The sequence below is a fragment of the Cupressus sempervirens genome, chromosome 4 (assembly GCF_028749045.1).
Source record: "Cupressus sempervirens isolate cs-2001-9-10 chromosome 4, ASM2874904v1, whole genome shotgun sequence".
Lineage (NCBI taxonomy): Eukaryota > Viridiplantae > Streptophyta > Pinopsida > Cupressales > Cupressaceae > Cupressus > Cupressus sempervirens.
This window is the reverse complement of record NC_143121.1, coordinates 295,058,198-295,083,872: the sequence shown is the minus strand read 5'-3', so window position 1 is coordinate 295,083,872 and position 25,675 is coordinate 295,058,198. Positions and strand designations below refer to the sequence as shown.

General features: G+C 32.0%; 1 pseudogene; it reads left to right on the top strand.

Moving 5' to 3' along the window:
• The first annotated feature begins 17,855 nt into the window (after window positions 1-17,855).
• On the top strand, window positions 17,856-20,289 carry LOC149561171 (disease resistance protein RPP8-like; annotated as a pseudogene).
• Window positions 20,290-25,675: the final 5,386 nt, after the last annotated feature.

Sequence of the window (25,675 nt, the reverse complement as noted above, 5' to 3'; positions counted from 1 at the left end):
ATGTGTTAATCCTACATTTTACTTAATTCATCAACATACATATACATAAGGCATTAAATGACGGATATCAAATATCTGAAAATAACATCACATGACATGAAATAATATGATATGTTCAAGTATCAGATAATGTCTCAACATCTCGAGTCGAGAGTAACAAAAAGATAAAGTAATAACTAAGGCTATGAAGGGTCGGGGTGAGGCCTCACATTTAATAAGTACTTTTTGAAACCATTTATTTTTTCTCTTAACAAATTTATCACTAGAGGAAGAGTCATGATGTATGAATGCATCGTTTGTTTCAATATTAGCATTATTACCATTATCAATATTAGCATTATTACCATGATCTACAAATGCATCATTACCATTACCATTGTAAGAAAGAATAGGAGGAATAAAGGTAGATATATGAGGAGTAGGGTTTAGAGAAGGAGATTGGTCCTCCACTAACACAATTCTACTTCCATGAACTTGTTCATTTTGAGCATTAGAAGAATCATGCATGCCATTTCCTGCAAGACAAACATTTCGTGCTATGTGCACTTTGTTAGTAATAGGATTATAAGCTGGAAAACCTTTGGTATTTTGTATTTTTTCACTCATGCACCTAGTACATGCAATCTTAGATGGAGCAATAGGAGGTAAATTGTCAACCATATTAGATAAAATATGCTCATTTTCCAAATGAGTGACCCTTTCATGCTTCATATTAAAAGCAATATCTTTGTGCAAAGAGAGCCTAGAAGAGGTGAACCCAAAAACTTTAAATAAGTTATCATCGCCTAACTTAGCATTAGCAACAACTTCATTAGTGTTAGGATTAATAACAGAGCACATGTCCCTATGAAACTCAACTTTGTAATTTTGACATAATTATACAACAGAAAGAAAATTGTATTTCAACTCAGGAACATAAAGGACATCATGTAATTTTCCATTTGGAATACTAACATTACCAAATCCTTCAACTTTGCAACTATGATTATCATCTAATTGAATTGAAATATTAGAAGGATCGGGTTTTAAATAATCAAACACTTCTCTATGAAAAGTAACATGTTGAGATGCACCAGTATCAATAATCCATTCTAAATTTTTAGAAACATTGTAACTAACAGTAAAAGCATGACTAGATGGATGAGAGTTTTGATTATTTTTATTGATAGGTTGCTTATCTTTTTGTTTTTTAAAACAATTATTAGTTACATGACCATCTTTCTCACAATAAGTACAGTGGGGTTTTTTATTAGATTGATGAGTATTATTACGATGAGTGTTTGGATGATTATTGTAATTATTATTATTATAAGTATTGGGAGAATCATTATTAGAAGATTTGAAATTTTGATTTTGACTTTTAGACGCAAAAGCATGTTCATTAGATCTAAGATTACCAAATTGTAACAACTTAGCTTCCTCTTGACGTAACAAATTTTGAAAAATACTATAAGTTAATTGAGTAGACAAAGTAGGAATAGCAAGTCTAGTAATAAATTTTTGAAATTGTCTAGGAAGACATTTCTTTAAAATAATGGCAATTAATCTAATATCAGTGAGAGTAACACCTAATCCAATTAGTTGACTTTTAATATAATCAAATTTAAGTAAAAATTCATCCATGGATTTGAAATCAATATACCTTAAGTCTTCCAAATTGTCTTGCAATTGAATCTTGCATGATTCAGATGGCCTGTCATACATTTGCTTTAAAATATCCCAAGCTTCGTGGGCATTAGTGCAATGAGAAATTAGAACATATAAATTTGGGTTAAGAGATATACCAATGAGGCCAAGGGCTTCCTCATTTTTAGTATTCCATGCATTTTTTTCATCTTGTGTAGCCGAGGTACCAGGAACTACAGAAGGGTCAGTAGCAATATCTAAAATATGCTTTAAATGGAATATAAATGAAAGATGAGTTTTCCAAGCATTATAGTTTGAGTTATTTAACTTGATTTCTGAAATTAAAGTCGACATGATTTAAAGAATTATGTTTAAAATTTAAATAATAGATTTGAAATAAAAAAGTGAGACTTATTATCCACAAGAATGTTAAATAATTATTAAGAGATTTAGAGAGTCAAAATTAAAAAACTAAAATGTTCCCTGCAAAACCACTGGTCAGATTGAAGAAACAGAAAAAATAAAAATTTCAAAAAATTGAAAAAAAGTGTTATACACAGAGAGCGATAACTTTTTTAATTTAACTCTATTTTAGATAAAATTTAAAGAGTTTTTTCATTTTTATGTCTTCTAAATGCTGTTCAAATTTCAGCCAAACCCAGATCACGGATTGAGAGATATCATAAAAATACGAACTGTTGTCTTAAAACTTGAAAAACAAATAATATTGTACATATAGTACAATAACTTTTGCAATACTATTCTAATACAAATGAAATTTAAAGAGTTTTTTCATTTTTATGTTTTCTAAATGCTGTTCATATTTCAACCAAACCCAGATCATAGATTATGAGATATAAGAAAAATACGAACTGTTGTACTTTCCTTTCTAAAACAAAAACAAAAAAAAACTTGAATTTCAAAAACTTCAAAACCTTGCAACAGAAATAGGGTTAGATATAATAAAAAAATTAAAAATAAAGAATCCTTTGGCAGCAAGCCTTCTAAAGGAGGTTAGAAAAAATAAAAAATGAAGAACTCTTTGGTAGTAAACCTTCCAAAAAGGGTTAGAAAAAAAAATTTGAAGATTGAATAAAAAACCTGCAAAAAAATAAGAATAAATTTTTTTCAATAAAGTTCTCGAATATGGTAACCTTCACAAAAGCTCAAAATAAGGATTAGAAAGCTCTGATACCATGTAAGAAAAAGTGATTGAAATGATAAAATATAATAAAATGAAATAGCATGAAATAATAGATTTAATCCAAGAGAGCAAGAAGAGTTTTACCATACAAATGATACAAGATCAATGGAGCAATACCAAAGAGGAAGCAACACAAGAGACAAGGATTTGATAAGGGGAAAGCAAAGAAATCCCCTTGTGAGTATTATGAATGAGGCAAAAGCCTAAGAATGAGAGAGAGAGAAAGAGAAGAAATGGAGCAAAAGAGCTCATTTACAATAGCATCAAAAACTTGATGTGAATAATGGAGACTAGATGAAAATGAGAGAGAAAAGTACCTCTTTTAAAGAGATGAGAAAGGAGTTGCATGTCTTTGCATGTGTAACTCCCATTTCTATGAATGCCACATTCATAAAAGGTGTGTGCAAAGTGTCAAGTTCCTCTTAAGGAGGAATATCTATTTTCCTTATTAAAGAAAATACAAAAATGAGTTGTCCTCACAAGTGGACAATAGGACAAGAATGACATGTCCTTTACATGTGGACTAGAGGAAAAATAAATAATACATAAGGGATACCTTGGTTTATCCCAATAAATAAATATATACAACCAAGGAAAGATTATTAATTCTAACAATAACCTTCCTTGATTGAGTAATCACCACCTTTGGCCGAGGGCCATCTAACTATATCTTCCCTATTAGAAAAAAAAAACAATTCTTTCAGCAAGAGAGTCCCTCAACAAAATGAGACTTGGATGACTAAGAAGATGTGTTGGAGGTTCTTTCCAGAGAACCCTTCTTGAATGAATTTCAATAGCCAAAACATAGTCCCAAAAAGAGGATCCCCACTTAGCTTTTAGGACGTGGTGTGCTTCATCCAACTTTTCTTGTTTGCATAGAGGGGGAAATCCATTCCATGAGTCTTCCCAAAACTTTACTTTCTCTCCACTATGAATTTCCCAAGTAACATAATTACAAACAATATCCTTTGAAGACACCATAAAATTCCATATGGTTGAACCTAAAGGAGGATCAGACACAATAAAAATTCTGGAAGGACTTGAGGAATGTAAATATTTTTCTTGCATGATTGAACACCATTTTGCATGAGATTTTGTATACATTTTCCACACAAGCTTGCCCCTAAAAGCCTTATTTCTAGTAGCAATATCATGCAACCCCACACCCCTAGATGCCTTATCATGAGACATTTCAAGTAGAGAGACAAGAGGAAGCTTCTTATTATCTGACAGATTTCCTTTCCATATAAAGTCTCTGATAATCTTTTGAATTTGAAAGATTATAGAAGAGGGAGCATTGAGAATTGACAAATAATAGTTTGGGATAGTTGTAAGGACAACTTTAACTAACAAAATATGGCTTGACAAAGATAACCATCTAGCTTTCTAAGTAGAGATCCTAGCCCTAATTCTATCAATGATAGGAAGCCAAAAATTTGTCTTGTTTTCTCCCATAAAAAAAGGAATTCTAAGGTAAATGGATGGGAGGTGATCCACCGGGAAACCAAAAGTTGAAGAAATCCTCTGAGCCACTACATCATTAGTGATGAAAATGAAAATTGTGGACTTGTTGGCATTGATTCTTTGACTAGAAACTTATGAATATAGATCAAAGACATATTTAATATGGTTAGCTTCCTTTACATTTGACGTACCAAAAAGAAGAGTATCATCAGCAAATAGGGAGTGGGTAACAGTAATAGATGTACGAGGAATCAAAATTACTTGCCATAAGCCCAATTGTGAAGATGTATTGATGAATCTGTTGAAAGCATTAGCCATCAAAATAAATAAAACTGGAGATAGTGGATCACCCTAACGAATCCCTTGAGAAGAGGGGAAAAAACCAATTGACTCTCCATTAATAATGACTGAAAACTAGGCACCAGAAATACAATTTTTGATCCATCCGCACCACTTATCTGAAAAACCAAATTTGGAAATAACTTTAAAGAGGAATGACCATCTTACCCTATCATAATCCTTCATCATGTCAAGCTTGACCACAAAACTAGACAACTGATGAGAATTGATAGAATGAAGAGTCTCATTGGCAACAATAGCGCCTTCCCATGTTTCTCTTCCTGGCACAAAACCACCTTGATCTAAAGAAATGATATGAGTAATAAATTGCTGCAACCTCATGTATATAGATTTAGTAATCAATTTATAAACCATGTACATTATTTTTTATTAAGGATAAATATGGTTTTATAGGGCACCCAAAATTCTAATAGTTTTAATAAAACATATAAATTTTAGTGTCCCAAAATTAAATAGTTTTTTTGATAATCAAGACATTTTAGACCCTAAGGTTATTGTTCAGGTTTTCACTAATTGTTACAAGACAATTTTTACTTCTGAGGACTCCTTTGAGGCTGAGTCTTTAAGAAATAAATGCAAAATGCTTATTTGTAAAAAGTTAGACCCGGATGATATTGCTATGCTTGCTAAAGATATCTCTATTGAGGAGATTGAGGAAGCTATCATGGCTCTCAACAATGATAAGGTACCAGGCCTTAATGGTTTTCTTGTTGAGTTCTATAAATCCAATATTAGTTGGATATGTAAGGATCTCCATGACTTATACTCTGAAGCTTTGTCTATTGGCTCCTTGGGATAGGATGTTAATCGAGGGATCATTAAGCTCCTCCCCAAGGATAGAGATAAGAACCTGATTAGGAATTGGAGGCCAATTACCCTTCTTAATGTGTCATATAAGATTTTGGCTAAAATTATGGCTCTTAGGTTAGTCAATATTCTTCCAAATTTTGTTAGCTCTACCCAAACTGGTTTCATCAAGGGTAGATATATTCTCAAGAATCTCATTACTAGTTGAGAAGCCATGGAGTGGTCTAAATGCTCACACCAAAACCCAGCCATGCTTCTTTATAATTTTGAGAAAGCTATTAATAGAGTTGAATGTAAGTTTATTCTTATGACATTAGAGGCCTTTAGTTTCCCTCCCTCCTTTTGTAATACTATATAGGTGATTCTTAGTGAGGCTTCTACTTAGGTTAAAGTTAACGGTGTTCTCTCCACTTCTTTTTCTCTAGTGAGGTCCATTAGACAAGGGTGCCCTTTGGCACCATCTCTTTTTGTGATTGCTTCAAAGGCTCTTTACTATATTCTTACAGGTTATTCTTTATCTCCTGATGTTAGAGGTATATATTTTCAAAATGATGAAGAGCTCATCAATTGCCAGCTTGTGAATGATATTGTGTTGTTCTTTGAGCTTTCAAAAATTAATTTTAAGGCTTTGCAATATAAACTCAGTTTTTTTTGTTCTATATCTGGGGCTAAAATATCTCAAGCCAAATTAGTTTGTTTATGGTGGGATGTGCAGCACCCGAATTGGTTTTCTCAATACAGTTTTCCATGGGGAGGCCCCAATAAGATTACTAGATATCTTGGTATCCCTTTCTTAGTGGAACCTACCCTCAAAGAAATTTGGTCATGGGTTAAAGAGAAGATTGATAATAAGCTTAACAAATGGCATAATAAGGCATTATCTCTAGTAGGCAGAATTTAGGATTGCCAGACGATGTTGTCCTCTTACACCATTTACTATTCCTCTACCTAGTTTTTTAACAATTATCAGATTGCTGCAATTCATAAGTCAATCAAACAATTTCTTTGGTCTGATGGCAAGGGTAATAATAAAATTCATTCTATTAAGTGGGCTTGGTGCCACTCTGACAAGGCCCTTGGGGGACTTGGGTTGAAGGATTTAAGAATTCGGGGTATTTCCTTATCTGCCAAATGGATTTTTCAATCCATGGAGGGGGACTATCCTTGGAAACTGTTGGTATGAAACAACATTGAGAGGGTTGTGCCTAAGAAAGCCAAATCTTGGACTAATCTTCCCTTTTGTGACCTTATTATTGGTAATTTTCCTATCATGGTCCAACATTCTACAGTTTTTAGATCTATTTGGAAGGCTTTGGAACATGTTAGGAGATTCATCATTAACAAGGATTTTCATTGTAATAATCAAATCCATGGTGAAAGATCCATTTGGTGGAATCTTCATCTAAATGGTAAACATTTGGCCCTTACCCAAAGGTGTTCTACTACACTATGGGCTAAGAAAGGTATTAAACAGTTCATAGATCTCTTTGAGTAGAATCAAATGACTCCTTGAGATGAGCTTAAAAGTAAAAATGATATCCTTGATTCCCATAAAAGAACTTAAAACATGATTATGCAAGCTATTTATGGTCTTCCCACTATATGCCATGTTGATTCTCAAAGGCACCTTAATTGTAACTTGCCTGGTGGAGTTGTCACAAATCTACTTAAGACCAATAATATATACAAAATCCTTGATTGTAATACAGATATTATTGATCATGTCAATGTTGTTTGCTACTCTTCTTATGATGATGATGTTTGGAAAAAAATACTTTGATATCTTATGGAAGAATTCTGTTGAGCCTAAAATTAGATGCTTCAGATGGCTAGTCATGTCGGACAAGCTTCCTACTAAGAGAGATTTCTCTAATTTTGATATTTTTAATTTATGCAAAGTTCCTAAAATGGGTAGACATATTCTTTTAGATTGTACCTTTGCTAAAGAAATTTGGAGTGTTTGGCATTGTTTATCCTATTGGTGTTAATATTCTTCATATTATCACTGGTCATATTAATGGTCTTCATAAAGATACCAACTTATTTTCAAATATATTATCATCTAACATTCTTTGGTAGATTTGCAAGTGTAGGAATGAGAAAAGGTACCAAGGTAAGCTGAGGGATCTTAACGAGTTTATTCAAAAACTCAATTATTTTAAAATTTCTTTGCAGGTGTAGGCTACTATGTTGATCGAGCATGACAAGATGAGAAGGTTTCTTCGTGATGGGCATGCTACTTTTTTCCACTATGAGTTGAAGCATGGATACCAATGGCATAGAACCCTAGGTGATCTACAAGCTTGCATTAGGTTGAACAAAGAAAGTGAATGCTACAAAAGAAGATTTATTTATGTTGATACAGATTTATAAATGTAAAAGTGTTGTTTGGATGAAGGGTTCCTTAGGTTGGACTACTTGGATGGTCAATTACTATGATGTTATTACTTAGATAGTCCTTCTTCTTCTCTTTTTGTTATGTTGCACAACTAATTCTATTCTTCCTTAGTGAGGCTTGGCCTCCTTGTTGACTTTCATGGTGGTACTTTGGTTGCTTTGTGTTTTCTAAAACTCTTATTTCTAATAGGAAAAAAAATAAAAATTTAACCAATACATGCACTCACAATCATAACTAGTAGAACTTGGTTAAATCCAACATTTAAACCAACACAATATAAGAAAGAAAAAAAAAAAAAAATAGAGAAAAATAAGGTACAATCAGCTAGAGACTAATTCTTGAACATTTTGTTTCAGCTCCTACTAAATTCTTTTGATCTTCTCTATGACTTTTTTCAGTTTATTGTTTTTATTTGAGTCTATTTCTTATCCTTTCTCTATGTGTTGGAACAAGTACATTTGCTAGGACTCCCATCTACCTCTCCTTTTTTAGCTTCCTCTAGGTTGAGCTTAAGCTTGACCTCCTTACCCTACTCTAAGTTACCCATGACTCTATTCATATATTCTATGATAGCTTCAAGAAAACCCTATCATCTAATTATCACATCTCTTGTCACATTTTCCATTTTATCAAATTTTATCTTTATTTGTTTGATCATCTGTAGATTTTGATTCTAATAAGTGTCCTCCTTCCCTTTCACTTCCTCTTTATTCTTTATTTCCTAAATTTTCACTTTAAGAAATCTAAATTTTAAATACATAATTTTTATTGAATGGAAAATCCACTTATATAGTTTGAGTGAGTAGAGGGAAACACCATTTTTAGTTTGTAAAACTATGAGGAGGGTCGATGGCCAAATCATTGATATCTTCCTCCCTGAGTTTGACATTGAACTCCCCCTCATCAATGGCTTATAGAATTAGTATCCTTAGCTTTTTCTTCTCATTTTCCTCTTACAAAAAACTTTGTTTTTCTAAATTTCATATTAGGGTGTGAGATAGGCCTTTAGTCTCACAACCTTCAGCATCTTTTAGAAAGATGAATAAATCATGATTAAATAAATCATCATAGTTAACAAACCTAATGGCTTCTCTTGGCTCGTCATCATCCCCATTATATTGAGGGGTATGAATTTCCTTTTTTTTTAATTACTATTGGAGAACTCATTTCATACCAAATTTCCTCAGTTTCTTTTTCTTTTAATATCAAAGGAGAGCTCATCTTATTTTCATCTAAACGTAAAGAGGGAGGGGAAACTAGGACGTTACCACCCCCAAACAATCTTTCCACAAATTCATAATTTTCACTTCATCCAAATTTTCCATGTCCATGCCCACTTTCCCCTTACCCTCAGTTGCTTCTTTCTCTTCTTCATATTCACTTTCTTCTTTAGATTCTAAAACAATCTCTCCATAATTGGCCTTAGCCTTCTTTCTTTTAGTTGAATGATGAGAATATGTACCTAATTCCATTAAAATCACTTTAGCTTTCTCCACTTTTTCCCTGAACCCTACATTTTACCACTATATTCTGTAACCTTCCTAAAAATAGGGTCTGAAATAATTTTTTTCATATGACTTCGAATTATCCTTATTAGACCCTCATGAAATATGGGTTTTTTGGGATTGAGCCTTAAAGATTAAATACTCTAAGACAACAAACACAACACATATAATGCAAAATACACTATTTTTTATATCTAAAGTGATTAAGAAGCACAAAGTGGTAGATATGATCCAAATCATATCTCCCATCAAGAAAAATATATTCCCTTACAAGGGTAAGAATAAACCTCCAAAGTAACTTCACAGATGATACAACAAAAACACCGTTGTCCCCTTTAACTAATTTACCATCTTTATCTTTAGGAAATTTTTGAATAGCCAATTTAGAATACTATTGGTAACAAAAAAATAAGGTTACCTTTATCATCAAGCTCCATTTTTTTTCCTTTACTACTACATAGATCTACAATTTCCTCCTACCCAGGTTAAACTTTGTCATTATTCCAGCCTTTGAAAAATAACTCTTTAACTTTTTGTTTTGCAATTTTAATTTTTTTATGGATGTATGGGGTTAGGCACCCTTCAACCAATTTTCCTATACTTCCTTCTCCTTCCTCTATATATTACAATTTTTCAATTCCCTTCTTCTCAATTTCCCACCCATGTTAACAAATTGTAGAGCCAAGCTCTCAAATTTTCTCTCAAGACTATAAAATTTTTCAAGAAGAAAAAAAACTAAAATGACCCATAATAATCATGACACTTTTATTATCACACAACTAAAACTCAAGCACATCCCAAAATTATTAGATATCATTTCCCAAAGTATTTCCCAAAGTACTTCCACAATTATTCATATCCTCATGATTCGCAAATGGGATGAATCTCAAAATAAATAGAAATTTTTGTTTTGAACTTAATTATTAAATTTTTTGCTTTGTTGATAATATTTTCAATGGATCAATTAGGAGCTATGGCATTAGATAGGCAATTTAACATATTTAGTGAATCCCCTTCTATCCATATTCCCTTCACGTTGACATCACTAACCATTTTTAATCCATGAAGAAGATCCATTGCTTCAACTAAGTGGTTGGTTGGAATACAAAGTGGGATTGTTGTTGCTTTTAACATTTTTACTTGGTCATCCCTAACAACATGTCCACAAGTACCTAGATCTGAATTTCCCTTATTTCTCTCTCAAAGCTCATCTTAATCGAACCTGTTGAAGGATTATCCCTTCTTGTAGTTTCCCTTTTACTTTTAACTACTAAATCTAGATCCTTCTTTCTACTTATAATCCCACCAGCATCGAAGTCTACATTTTCCTTCTATATAGTTCTACAAATTTGAATAATACCCTACTTAAAGTAGAGAACAAATAAGGAGTAAGGTTGATCTATATCCTTGAAAACCCTACTATTCCTTTCCTTCCAAAGATTCAAGATAACATGAGGAAAAAATAACACCTAGAGATATTTTCAAATGTTTCCTTTAAAATCCTTCCTAATTTGTGAAAGATCCTTTATGCTTTTTAGCATAGCCTATCTCAGATTCCAAGCATCTAAAATCTTTGTCTACGTATTCTATGAAAATAGAAATAAAATTAAAAATATGGTTCACCAATTCAGCCTAGGTTGCAGATAGAAAATAGCTATTAGGTAAACATATACCCATTTTTTTGAGATTGTCCCTAGTCATATTTTTTTTCTTATAGGAATAACACTATTTTTTTTTTTTTTTTTCAGAATGAGCTTATTATTCAAAATAGAGGACCAAACTAGAGGGAGAGTTGCATTAACTTGAAAATATTTGACAACTATAGACATAGAGAAATCCCCTAAAGGAAATCCATCCCAAATCAAAGAATCCTTACAGTCTAACTGAATAACAACTACATAATGACTCACTTGAATTACTTTTAATTCAAGAGTTATTTCTCAAATTCTCACCCATTAACCACCTCTATAGTAATTACCAACCTTGGACCCAGACATATGAACATATTTATCTATAATTAGATTTGAGACAACAATTGAAGAAAGAGGTTAATTTAAAATCCAATCATCATTTCAAAAGTCAATAGGTTAACCATTTCCCACCATCCATTTAGCTTTATGTTTGGAAATTTATTTAGGTTTCTTGATGCCCTTCCAAAAAATAGAACTTGATAAACTTTCTAATTTTTTAGAAAAAATTTCCAATAGGGGAAGATCTTTTAAGTATTTTCTATGGATAATATTGTTGCAATCTTTCATTTGTCCTTAAATCTAACAAATTTTATTGGCCATAAGAGAGAAGTTCATATTTTTAATTGATTTTAGTCCAACTGCACCATGTTTTTTTGATCTACAAACCAAGACCTAGGAAACAAGCACCAACCTTTTGTTTTCTTCTACATTTTTCCAAAGAAAAGTTTTTTGAATTATTTATATGGCTTCTTGGAGCTTCCTTGAGTAAAAGCACAAACATATGTCACCCTTTTGTAAAGGAATAGGCTAACAAAACTATAACTAATCACTTGCAATGACATAAAACTAGTATTATTATTTAGAATTTGAAAATTATGTAAACTAATGAAATATGTAGAAATTGATAAAGTTTATGATTATAATATTTAATAATTATTTGGATTAATAATTTATATATTTTCATATTTTTTACAAATAGTTTTTTAGTTGGTCAACAAAAAAATAAAATAGAAATAAACCTATTTTTGTTTGATCTAAGACTATGGGTATGTGTAGGATCATGGTGTGCCAAAAAGAGGTGATCTAAAAAATATGTAGTCTTGGAATTCCTCAAAGCATTTCAAAAACTATTCCAACTTATTTTTCACACATCCTAATGCTAAAGAAAAAAAATTAATACCTTTACTAGGCCTACTATATATTTTGATGTCAACCATATAATATCAACTTAAAAAATGTCCAAAAAATGTGTTTTTGGCTTGCTCTTGTGTTTTTTTTACTTCAAACATGTGGCTAATGACTTTTTTTTCACCAAAATTTGCTGAAATGAAAAGGGTTTCTTTGGAATGTTTGTAGCTTTCCATAAATGTAAGGTTTGTCAAATTATGAGTTTAGTAAGTAATTATTACTTATTTTCTAATGGACTTATGTATAAAGTGTTGATTGACACACTGCTTCAAAAAAATAAAAACTATAACTTTCAAATGGTACAACATTTTTGAAATCCAAAAGATGTATGGGGAAAAAAATTAAAATCAGATTTTGTAGAGTTTTGAATTAGTTAAGGTGGTCAAAAACAAGATTTTTTTATTCCAAAATTACTAAAGTAGAAAGTTAATAATTCATTATTTATTTAGAATAAAATATACAAAAATACATATCACATCCATGCATAACACTACTTCTTCTATCTAGAATATTATTTAAAAATATTATTATTTGATTTTGATTAAGGTGGTCAGACATACATGTACTTATTTTTATCCTAAAAAAATTTAACTATTGCATTAAAATTCAAGACCTTGACCAATCAATAATTTGAAAAAAAAAATTTAAAAAGGCATAGTATTTTAGAAACTAAATTCAATTTCTTAGATATTCTTTTCTCTCAATGTTTTCTTAAGAAGTTTATAACAAGTAAAAAATTGCATGTCAAGTTGACATAACCTTGATTTGCTGATTTTTTATTGCCACTTAAGAGCATAGCTTGGTTGATCATGATCCTGCACATACCCCTATGTTATAGTTAACATATATGACTAAAATAATAAAAAATAAATAAATAAATTTAGACCTATATTTTCTTGTTTATAATGATTCAATTTTCAACTCTCCTGAAACCAATAGTGTTCATCTTCCACCACATTTTTGAAAATGAATCTATTCCAACTAGAAGAAAAAATGTAAATTCTAGAAGAGGACTTTCTCCTCTAGAATGTCATATAATTTTTATTTTTATTTACTATTATTCAAAAAAAAAATTCTTTCTCAGAATCTACATCTCTTTAAGTGTTAATATAAGTGCTTGTAGAATTGTTTTATTACAATATACTATATAAGTTAAAATACTATAAACTCTATCTGAGAATATTTTTGACTTTGAGCTCGTTAAAATGGTGTTTATATGTTGATAAATAAAATATCATACAAAATATTGAGAGTTATTGAAATGTCAATTTTCTAAAATAATTTTATTTCTTAAGTAATTGGGTACAAACTAGTCTAAAACATGCATTTAATAGAAATTTCCAATTCGAAAAACATCTGACCATATATAACTTAGATATAATGAATTTATCTAAATCATATGTTTGGACAAAATGGATTATTTGATAGAAATTCTCAAAATTAGCCATTCTGATAAGTCGGTCTAAAAGGTGACACAACTTTGTACTTTTACCCCCCTATGATTTTGAACAAAGCACATAAACTAGAAGACTTTGAAAAGTAGAATTAATCAAATTCAATTTTTCATCTTGACTAAAGAGAAAACCTTTTGAACTAATCAATTTTCTTTGAAATCTATCAACCAGGGATGACCTAATATGGTCATAATGTTTAACCCAAGAAGAAAACAAAGTTAGTATGTTGAGAGATTCCCAATTTGACATTCAAAAATTCTAGAAAGTGTTCCTTGTCTAACAATTAGAGTGTTTGTGAAGAAGACATAACTCTTTTACTAGTTAATAAGATGAATCAAAGATGAAGTATAGGTCTAAAGAGTGTTTTTGCATGCTTTTTCCTCCTTGAGTGAAGCCTCTCCGACAAGGGCTATATCATCATTGAACTATTCATGTAAGCACACCAAATCCTTAGAAGAAGGTTTCAAAACCTTAGGAAAACCTAAAGAAACTCAAAAATGCTAGAGATGGCTAAGAGATCTAGTCACTAGAGAAAAGAGGACCAACAAGATAGGATATCTCTACCCCAAACCCCAAGAAGGTGTAAAAAAATGGAAGAATAACCATTTAATAGCACCATCATAGAAGAAGTAGAGATTATTTGATGAGCAAGTTGAATAAATAGATTGTAGATGCCAAGGGGTTCTACAATTTTGAATAGGAAGTCTTATTCTACATGATGATAGGCATCTAAATGTTCAAGTTTAAGTAAGAAACCTTGAGATTTAGAACAAGCAGTTGAATAAATGACTTTATGGACTTTGATAATGAAATCTAAGATTTGACAACCATGCACAAAGCCATTTTGTTTTGAAGAGATGAGCGAAGAATGGAAATCCAATAATCTCATAGTCAACACTTTAGAGAACACTTTATATACAAAATTAAACTAGCTAATAGGTCTATACTCATTTATACTAATAGCTCCAACTCTATTTGGAATAAGGGCAATAAAAGTAGAGCTAATTTCCTTGTGTGGTTGCCTAGATCCAAAGAAATCTTTAACTATAAAGTGGACATCATTTTGCACCACATCCCAAAAATTCTGGAAGAAATACATTTGGAGATCCATTTTGCCTAGGATATTTTTCCCCTTTGAAGGAGAATACAATTTTCTTAATTTCCTCAATAGACATAATAGCTACTAGATCCTTGTTCTTCTCCTCTTTAGAAATACTATGGATAGATTCCATTAACTTATTCTTTCCATCCATAGATAGATAACTATCTTTAGAAAGAGAGATAGACAAAAAACAAAAAATATATTTAGACATCTCTTTATCCAAATTTTTCACTCCGTTATTGATAAAAATACTAAGATTCTATCAATTTCTTTGTTCTTAGAAGCTATCCTATGAGAAAAATCTAGTATTTCCATTTGTGAAATTTAACTATAGGGCATTGGATCTCTATCTCCATTAGAGGCATTTATATCATTATAAGTAACTAGAATATCCTTTTCTTTATTGTCCAAACCATGGATATCTTGAAAATCTTGAACAATTTTCTAAATATCTTCCAACTCTAATTTGATATCAGTATTTTTTTGAAAGATGTTTGCAAAAAACTCCTTATTCTCAACTTTAACTTTTCCTTTATTAAACATCAAATTTTTAGCTACTCTAAACGTAGGTGTACCATCAATCTAGATATCCAACCACTCATAAATCTCAACTCTTAAAGCAGGGTGTTACAACCACATTTTCTCAAACCTAAAATGGGATATCCTTTTTTTTAGACTAATCAAGGATTTATTGATTGATTAAATCATATTAACTTAATTATTAAGTCACTTATTAACTCTATTTTACTTAAGCTAAACTTTAGGCATATAATAATTAATTTTTTTTATTAATTATTATAATGCAACCTAGGTTAGATATTTGTTAGAGTCTTGAGCTCCTCTACAAGGACAACATCTCTTTGTAAAATTCATTCACTTTTGACTCTATCCATTTGTCCTTTTTCTCATCAGGAATGTCTTATCTATGGATCTTGGACTTCTAGTCTCCATAGCTTTTGCTTCTCTCTTTATATGAGTGGTGTTTCCATGTAGTGATTCTTGGGACCTGAGGGGTTGATCTTTCATCAACTTCAACATGGTATTAGAGCTCTAGATCTCTATGAGCTTATTTTATTTATGAGAGGTTTGGCTTGGCTTTTAGATCTATGTTTTTTATTTCGAAAGGTTTCATTTTCTAGAGTCTTTTGTATTGGATCTATGGGGTCACAATTTTTTGGTACACCTTGAGCCCAAATGGACCTCATCATTGATCTTAGAGTGCTTGAAAAGCTCTATTTTCATATAAAATTTATCCAATTTGGACTCAGTTGGAATTTGAGGCAAAAATAATCCAAAATTGGTCATGTTTCCCAAGGCGGTGATTATTACAATTTTTTACCTAAAAATGTAAGTTTTCTGGCATGAAAATCAATATTTCTTGACATGAAAATCAAGGCTTTTTAGTAAAAATGTTGATTTTTTTGGTATAAAAATTGATATAGTTTCTATTACACATTGGCATGCTTACCGAGGTAATTTTTAGTACTAATAGACTAGCTACCCAAGGTGCTTTAGCATGGGTCTCAAGTTGGTGATGTTATATTTTTCCCTTCTGACTCTTTTCTAACCTACTTGTGACTTTTTGTCATAACTTGACCATTTGAACTCTATTTTTTGCAAATGATAGATCATTGAAAAAGTTGGTTCTAAGCCCATCATGATAATCTTGTTTATTTAGACTTTTGATGATGTTTTATTTTTAATTTATTCCTTCAAAGTTAGAGGTCCTATTTTGCACTCTAGGAAACATTCTATTTTTTAGATTTTGCTCCACGTACATCCCATTGAATTTTTTGTTTCTTGCATTCTAGTGAATATCTTGGTTGATTCAAGTTTGGAGATTGATTTTATTGCTTTAGATGACTTTTCATGGTTTGTACTATCTATTTTGTTAGCCCCATGTCTCTTCTAGTGGATGTAGACATCATTTGTATGGATTCTTCCAAATGCACTGAGATAAAGTGTCATATTGGATATATATTTTTATTTCAATACTTTTGACTTATTTTGACTTCTTATTCAAGTAGTGTCTTCTAAGGAAACCCAGGTGGATTATTGTATTCTTCAAAATTTTCATATCTTGTGCCTTGTTCTACATTCACTACTTTGACTAAACTTCCATGGGAGGTCGACGTTTATCCTTTGCTTTCCATCTTCCTTTGTCTAGTGAGTTTCTCTTATGTGACATTAGCATCATGGTGTTTCTAAGATTGTTCAACTTAGTACACACATATATACTCTTTTGTGGATCTTGATCATGCTTCCTTGACATGTACTTCTTTTGGCCCACTTTTCTAGTTCCCTATCACCTTACTCTTGTCTACATTACAGGAGTTCTTCTATTGTTTCTCATGATTCCTTGAATGTTTCTTGTGACTAAATGTTTTAGTCACATAGTCATTTATTTATCATAATTCTACTAGTGAATGACTATAGCTCCACAAGTTGCTTCATGTCATAGATTGTATGAAGGCAATCCAATACAAAGTTTGGTATCTTCTAGTTGTAATCATTACAAGGCCCTTTAGATGGAGAATTTTGATATTAATGGGATGAAAATTGAAGTTATGGCCTACAATGTTGAGGATGGTATCAATGTGACTTAGAAGTGCCTAAAAAATCAAGATGATCTTTTGTAAGATGAGGAAGAAGAAATGGGTCATAGAAAGATTCAATCTAACATGGATATACATCTAGGTTGGAATAATTTTATAGAAGGTTTAACCGTAATCATGCTCATGGAAAAGAAAGGGTGCCTAGTGTCAATGATGAGTTCAAGACTTCATGATGACCAACAACTAGAAACTCAAATAGAGGAGAAGATCAAAGATGCATTCAAAAACTTGAAAGTCTAATTCTACAATTCTTTCATTAATGATATACATCATAAGAGAGAATTAAATCCAAAGTCTGAGGGTTTTGATGAGACGTGGTTATTTGGATACATTCGCTTGTCCAAAGAAATGGAGCATGTTAGGAATCTAATATTTGGAATCCAAGGAGAAGACCTACATTTGAGTTCAAAGTAATGGGGAATTGTTGCCTATTAAGTAACCATGGCATATACTTTTACTAGCCAATCAACAGGTTTGCATGATCATTTGGAGCCAGAGCTATCAGAGGTGGTGGTTTCCTACCATGTAGATATGTTAGGTAGGCAATTTTTTTGTGCCTTTCCCTTGCTTTTGTTTGGTCATGTTCCCAATTTTGTTGTGCTTAGTCCCTTTTCATGGATTTATCTCCTTTTTTGGTGACTCTATAGCCCTTTTGATAAAGAACTGCTATTTTTTAACTCTGGGTTCATTCAATGTCCTACACAATCCTCTTCTCTAGATAGAGCCAGCTGTTACTTGATTATTTTAGAGGGAGAGTTAATTTTATTAATTCTGGAGAGAGAGAGAACAATTAATTTCCCACTATTCAAAATCCTCTCTCTCCATGTACTACCTCTCTCCACCTACTACCTCTCTCTAAGTACTACCTCCCTCTACATACTAAAACTTCTAGAAGGAAATTCAGATTTGGGTTCCTCTCACTACTTATTAAAATTCTCTCTTCTCATACTAAAACTTCTCTCTCTCTACATACTAAAACTTCTAGAAAGAAGTTTGGATTTGGGTTCCTCTCACTAGTTACTAAAATTTTCTCTCCCTGTACTACAACTTTTCTCTCCATGTACTACCTCTCTGTACATACTAAAATCATCTCTCTCTACATACTCTAACATTTTTCCCTAATCTTAACCTTGAGAGATTTTCAGATTTAGTGGAACGGGAATGTGGTAGGTTGCCTCTTGTAGTGAAGATGGTTGCCACATCAATGAAAAACTATAGTCTAGAAGAAGAGTGGGAGTTATAATTGAATGAACTACTTATTTCAAAGGAGCCCATCTTGCAGATCCTGAAGCCGAGTTATGAATCCCTGCCTCGACACCTAAAAGTCTACTTTGCCTGCTTTTGTTTCTTTCCCAAGGACAATATGATTCCCTACAAATATCTCATTCATTTTTGGTTAGCAGAGGGACTTGTTACTCCATCATATCTCAGAAAAGATGAGATGGACGCTGAGATGAGTTACCTGAATGAGCTTGCAAATCTACGTTTAGTTGATCAAACTGGATGATCTTTAGATGCATCACTCTCTTGCTCTATCCAGAAGCTAATGTTGGATTTGTCCATTTACATTTCCATGGAAAATAGATGTGAGTTTGCTCCTTCCTCTCTCCTGAAAAGGTGCTATAAGATACTACTGGCTCAACAAGGTATGGACACTGATGCTATCTCATAGAGCAGTCTTTGTAATCAAAAATTTCTCTGCACTCCATCACTGTCAGAAAATTCCAAAATCTGAAACTTTCCAGAGAACTTGTTTGATGGTCTCATAGTGTTGTGTGTTCTTGACTTTGGGTATACTCAGATCAGCACATTACCTATATTTGTTGGCAACACGCAACTTCTCAAGGTTCTAAATTTATCATGGACAAATATTAACGAGTTGCTAGAATGTGTGAGGAAGCTTAATTATCTTCAGTTTCTTGATCTTACAGATTATGCAAACCTGCGAAGACTACCGCACTAGATAGGAGAACTCAATTGCCTATCCTATCTCAATTTAATCTTATGCTCTAAAATGTTGGATTATATGCCTAAGGAAATACTGAAGCTTGTCAATCTGAAGACACTAAGATCATCATGGTTGAAGCTTGGTTTTGAAGAGAATGAGTGGTTAAATCTAAAAGATGTGAGCAATATGATCAAACTCCAGGAAGTAATGATTTCTATTAATGATAAACAATGTTTCAAGAGTGTTGAAGGTGGCATCCTTGTAGGCCTGGTGAAAATGCGTCATTTTGGATTATGGAATAATGTTCCTGAAAAGGAACATGATATGGAATTGATTCTTCCTCCTTTCCCAGAAACAATGAGGTGTTTGAAAGATCTTGATTCACATCATCTTTGTTGATTCTCTATGCCCAGTTGGCTATGCCTTGCAAGAAATTCGAGAAACCTTTTTTTGACTTATTGTAGTTGTGATTATCCAGCGCTACAAAAGATCCCCAACTTAGAAGTCTTATCTCTAATTGGTAATTAAAAAAATGCACAAAATTACCAAAGCATTTTGAAGAGTCAAGGGGATTTTCCAAGCTTGTTCAACTATTAGTTCAAGGCTTCCCCCTATTGGAAGAGTTCCTAGCATTGGAGGACAGAGCAATGGAACACCTCAAGATACTAAAGATATGGGATTTCCTGAGAGTGAAGAAAGTTCCAGATGGATTGGAGAAGTTGAAAACATTGAAGAGAATTGAGTGCAGTGGCAGTTATGGAGCTAAGAGTGAGTTAATGGAGAGGTTAAAGGAAGGTGAGGAGGACTTGAATAGTATTAAAGCTAATAATCCTCGCGTTACCATTAGCCTTGTTAACAGGTTTAAAGATGGGTCAGCTGTAACGATGCTGGTATAAATTTGAAATGGTTTGATGATAATTATGAAAGGTACATCTATGGTAGTTAGTTTAACGATGGGGAGACATTTTTCAGCTTTGTAATTGTCATGGGCTAGTAGCGACAGAGTTTGTCAAAAATATTTACTTTATATATACTTTTGTGAAAGCTATTTTATATCTAGTGATAGGGTCCCCTTAATTTTTTTTAACTGGATGTGGTACCAAGTGAACATCTATGTGATACTAATTGGTGAATTTCCTCTTCTAAGAGCATACACATAACACATTTTTCCATGGTGAATTAAGATGTAGTCCAATAGTATTTAGATGCAAATACAAAGCGGTAAGAAACAAGGAAATGAGTTCTCATAGGATGAAGTGCTATGACTTAATCATTACCTGTTATGAAAGACAACAACTACAACCTTTCTGAGTTCATTCAAGTTGATATAATTTCAAACAAATATGGGTGAATATCTCAAAGAGATGCCACTTTGTGAGGGAGATTTTTTCCCAAAAGCTATTAAAGTGATGAAGCTCATCTAATCTACATAAACTTTAACCATGAATTTGAAGTGATATAGCTATGGCCATGTAAATGAGAAGGTTAAAATTGAGAATAAAGCTCATGTTATATTCAAATATTCTTCAACACTCATGGATAGAGAAAAGAAGCCAAGCTCATTTTGATGACATGACTACCTCATAGCACATTCAACTATTCAGGTGATGAAGTGATGATAAACAAATGAAGAAGATGAAGATGAAAGGATACCTCAGTGAAATCATTTTTTTGGTCTTTCATTGTGGTAGGATACCTCAGTGAAATCATTATTATGGTCTTTCATTGTGGTCTTTTAGTGTTTCACTTATTGTAACTAAAGGTAGAATGTTTTGTTGTACTTTGTAAAAGGTTGGAATTAGTTGTGAAATACATTCCCATTGTCCAAATCCTAACTTTTAAAGTAGTTATGAACTTGAAAGATTGGTTATGCTAGAATAGCTATAAATTCTTGAATCTCAATGTAATAGGGGGACTTTATGGACTTGGAGATAGGGAACACTTATGTTTTGATAACAAGGCAATTTTTGGAAAGTGTGTACAATTGTTGTTCTTGTAATCATTCATTTCTTATTTTCTTAGTGCTAAGAAGTAAAAGAAAGTACATTTTGCATTCTTTTTTCTACTGAATTTGAATTGTTCAAGTGTTGATTCATCAGTATGGGTATTTTCATGGTATCGTGCAAGTTTTCATGAATTATTGAATTAGCATTGTGCCTATGATAGCTCTCAAGCGTAGTTCTTGTTTCCCTTCATTCGCGGTTTACATCAATTTTATGGAAACATTGAAGTGTGTGTTGCATTCATCATCAATATTTTCCTTTCTATATTCTAAGTTGTAATCATCTTTATTTAAAAATGAAAAATTTATCCTACAAGGGAGCTACCCTTCCAAACATAGAGGAAGATTGTAATCTGGTAATGATCGATTTCAATCTCTCCAACTTTGGCATGGTTGTCACTATTCACATGGTGAACAAGGTCATTTTCAAAAGTAACTATCATAGTGACAAATCTATTTACCAATACTCTAATTTTTTAATTCTTTTTTATGATTTTTAGATTTTATTTGCCATGTACTTTTAGCTTCATTTGAAGTTTCCACGTGCCATGATTTAAAATAGATATTTTCAATTTGGGTCTTTTTCGTTGATGTAAATGTCCCTAGTATAGATAATTTGACTAGAGAATGAACTTGTTAAAAGGAAATGTGTTTACATAAAGAAGCTTTCCCCTTACAGATCATTAATGGAAGTTTCCTTCAATTTACAATTTTCTACCTCTAACACATTCTTTATTTATGCATGCCATTTTTCAAGTTCACTCAAAGATTATACTTTGTTATAATTATAATTCAAGAGTGATTGTTTTCCAAACATTGTTATAATCCTATTAAGATTTTAACTATGGAGAACTAAATTTGGACAACTCTAAATCAAATATTAATAAACTTTTTATTATCATTATTATATTTCTTTAAAGTTATTAATTGGATGATCAGATGAAAATGAGTTGTTATTGAAAAATGAGTGGTTGTTGGACTTCTTCCTAAACTATATTTTAAAATTTAATTTGTTTGGATGATTAATCTAAAAGTATATGAATAGAGGGGTAGTAGATACTATTAAAAATGGGTACTATTAAAAAAGTAATAGGTTATTTACACACAAAATACGCTAAAGAAAAAGAAAGTCAATACTAATATTGAATATACTATCCAAACAAATTAAAATTTATAATATATTATTTGAATTAGACTAAAATTACCACCAGCTTTAGAATGATAGTTTAAATTGATAAGATTTTTTATAGCATCAACTTCCTAGTTCTATTTCTACATTTCGGAGAAGATAGAACTTCACATTAATCATACTCTCCTTTATTCAACTTTGATCAAGGTCAAAGTAAATGAAAGTATAATTCATCATTACACAAAAAGCTTTATAAGGTTTTCTGCTTGCTAACTCTTGAGGATGCTAGTACTCTATCAACTATTGATGCCACCTGAATGATAATTGAATCAAAGTATTTAGAACATGTACTGAATCACAATTGTAATAGACACAAAGAATCCTGATAGAAGTTGTCTATTAAATAGGTAAAATATATAATATATAAATATTTCATCTCAAAATTTCAAATTGTCTTCTAATCTTATCAACTGACTGAACAATGGTTTCCACCTCTAAAAGCAATGTAGCTAAGTAGACATGTGGCATTAGAGTTTAAGGATATAATATATCACATCTAATAAAATATTTGTTATGAAATCTCCTTAGATTTATAGATCAAATGCCAGGTTTCGTATTTATTTTCATTGAAAATTTGTCTCCTCATAAACAATGTCTAAGTTGTTCATTAGGTTTATTATATATAAGAGGATGGATATTATTGTTTTGCTTTATGAGATATTAAATTTAATAACTTTTTAGTGAAATCTCTTTAAAGTTTTAAGCAAATCCAATGCATTTAAAAGATAGTTTGCTATTATTGCATTGATCCTAAATGTCAATATAAAAACATGTGAGATGTTGGCATGTCCTATTTGATTTCTAGCAGATAAATGAGGCTTCAAATGGGCACATTTCATCAATATGGTGGGTTTAATAGCACATGTCTATTAGTTTTAGGTAGCTTGGACAACTATTGATCCATATGTGACTAATTAGTAAATATTTGTTAATTAATTGACTCCTTCTAGAAGCAACTATTAACCTATTGGTTAGGTTGTTTTAATCGAGAAGCAACTAGAAACTTCTTGGTTAGGTTATTGTCAAGAAGAAACTAGAAACTTCTTGGTTAGGTTGTTATCAAGAAGCAACTAGAAACTTCTTTGTTAGGTTGTCTTGTTCAAGAAGCAACTAGAAACCTCTTCATTAGGTCGTATAAAAGGGGGGTCAATAGAGGCATTCAAAAAAGTCAATAGAATAGAATAGAGGAACACAAGTTGTAGAAGCATTTACAGTGTTAGGAAATGAGTTTTTAGTAATAGAAAATAGTATTTTAGTGTTAGTGAGGGGCATAGTGATAGAGTTGGAGATAGTAGTGGGGAATATTAGCAGGAGAAATTAGGAGTTTGTCTAAATTTTAGCAGTAAGAGAAAAGTAACTTAGTATCTCTTGATTTGTTGAAGTTAATATATTTTCCATCTATAGAACTGGTATTCCTTTAGGGTGTTTTCTAGGGACAATTTTTTTGAAAATATTGTGTTCCTTTTGTTGTGAATTTCTTTCCATATTTTATTGGTCAAGTTGTAGTTGTGTTATTTTTTGATATTAGCTAGGAATTTATTTATGATAGTTTAATAATAATTTATGATAAGAGATTAATAATTAGTGGCTACAATAGTGTTAATTTTCACATGGTATCAGAGCATTGTTGAGGGTTGAAGAGTTTTTCCCTACGAAAGAAATTAAGGGTTTATAAAGCATAGTGTGATCTCTTCAGAATTATTATTGCTTCAATCCCTTCTAATGGCTTCAACTAGTTTGAGAGATTAGGAAAAATTGGATGGTGTCTTGAATTCTTGTGTTTGGAAGGCCAAAAGTTATATATTGTTGGAAGAGAATGGTATCAAGGACTATGTTACTAGTGTTGTACTTGTATCGATGGATTCGACACAACTTGCAGCATATAAGAAGGATGATGTCAATGCAAGGAGGATTATCCTTGATGGTGTCAAGGATCATATTGTTCCACATATCTCAGAGCTAGACACAACAAAGAAGATGTGGAATGCCATTCTGAATCTATATCAAAATGCTACCACCAATAGGAAGATGATTCTCAGGGAGAAGCTAAAGAATATGTGAATGAACTAGGGAGAAGATGTTACAAGTTACCTCATCAGGCTTTGACTTTTCAAGGATGTGTTAGCAGCTATTGGGGATAGTCCTAGTGATGACAAGCTAGTGAGAATTGCCCTAAATGGGTTTCCTAACCAATGGGGCATCTTTTTTTAAGTTGTTAGTAAACGAGATACCTTACTGAGTTGGGATCAACTGTGGATTGATTTCAATTAGGAGGAGTTTAGCCTAATTCTTGTCAATGGGGCCAACAAGAGTAAAAAAAGTGAGGTAGAACAAGAGAATGTTGCCCTAGTGGGGAAAGGGAAAGCAAAGAAGTGATCTAGCTAAGGATTGAATTCACAAAGCATGAGAATAAGAAGAAGGACCTTCCTAAGGTCAAGTACTTTGGATGTCATGAGTATGGTCACTATGTCAGTGATTGCTCAGAAAGGAAGAAGGAAAAGAAGTAGGTGGTAGATTCAGCAAGTGCAAAAGAACTCTCCAATAGAATGGAAGATGAGTGCATGCATTTATAGCTTGTATGATGAGCTCAAACTCACAAACTATTTGGTATATAGATAGTGGGGCATCATTTCATATGATAGGAGTTAGAAGGAGGAGAACTCCAATATCAAAATTTCCATGAGAAAGTTGTCCAACCTCAACTCGGTTAGGAAAGAAATTGTTAAGTTTTAGAGGGACAATGGAAAGATAATTCTATTTCATGATGTATTGATTAAGCACAAGGATTTGAAATCACCCATAACGATTGGAGTTAGGAGTGGTCACCTTTATAGGTTCTAGTTTGATACTCCTAAGGCACTCATAAGTAGTTTTAATCCTAGAGATTTTGGAGAGATATGGCATAGGAGGATGGGCCATATTCACCATGGAGCACTCAAATTGCTTCTTGAGATAGTGACACGTGCTCCATAGGTGAGAATAGAGCATGATGATGTATGTAAAGGATGCATGTTGGGGAATTTTATGAAAGCATCTTTTCCAAGGAGTGACACTAGATTTGAAGGTGTTCTTGATCTAGTACATCCAATTGTTTGTGGAGTGATATCAACAAAATCTCTCAG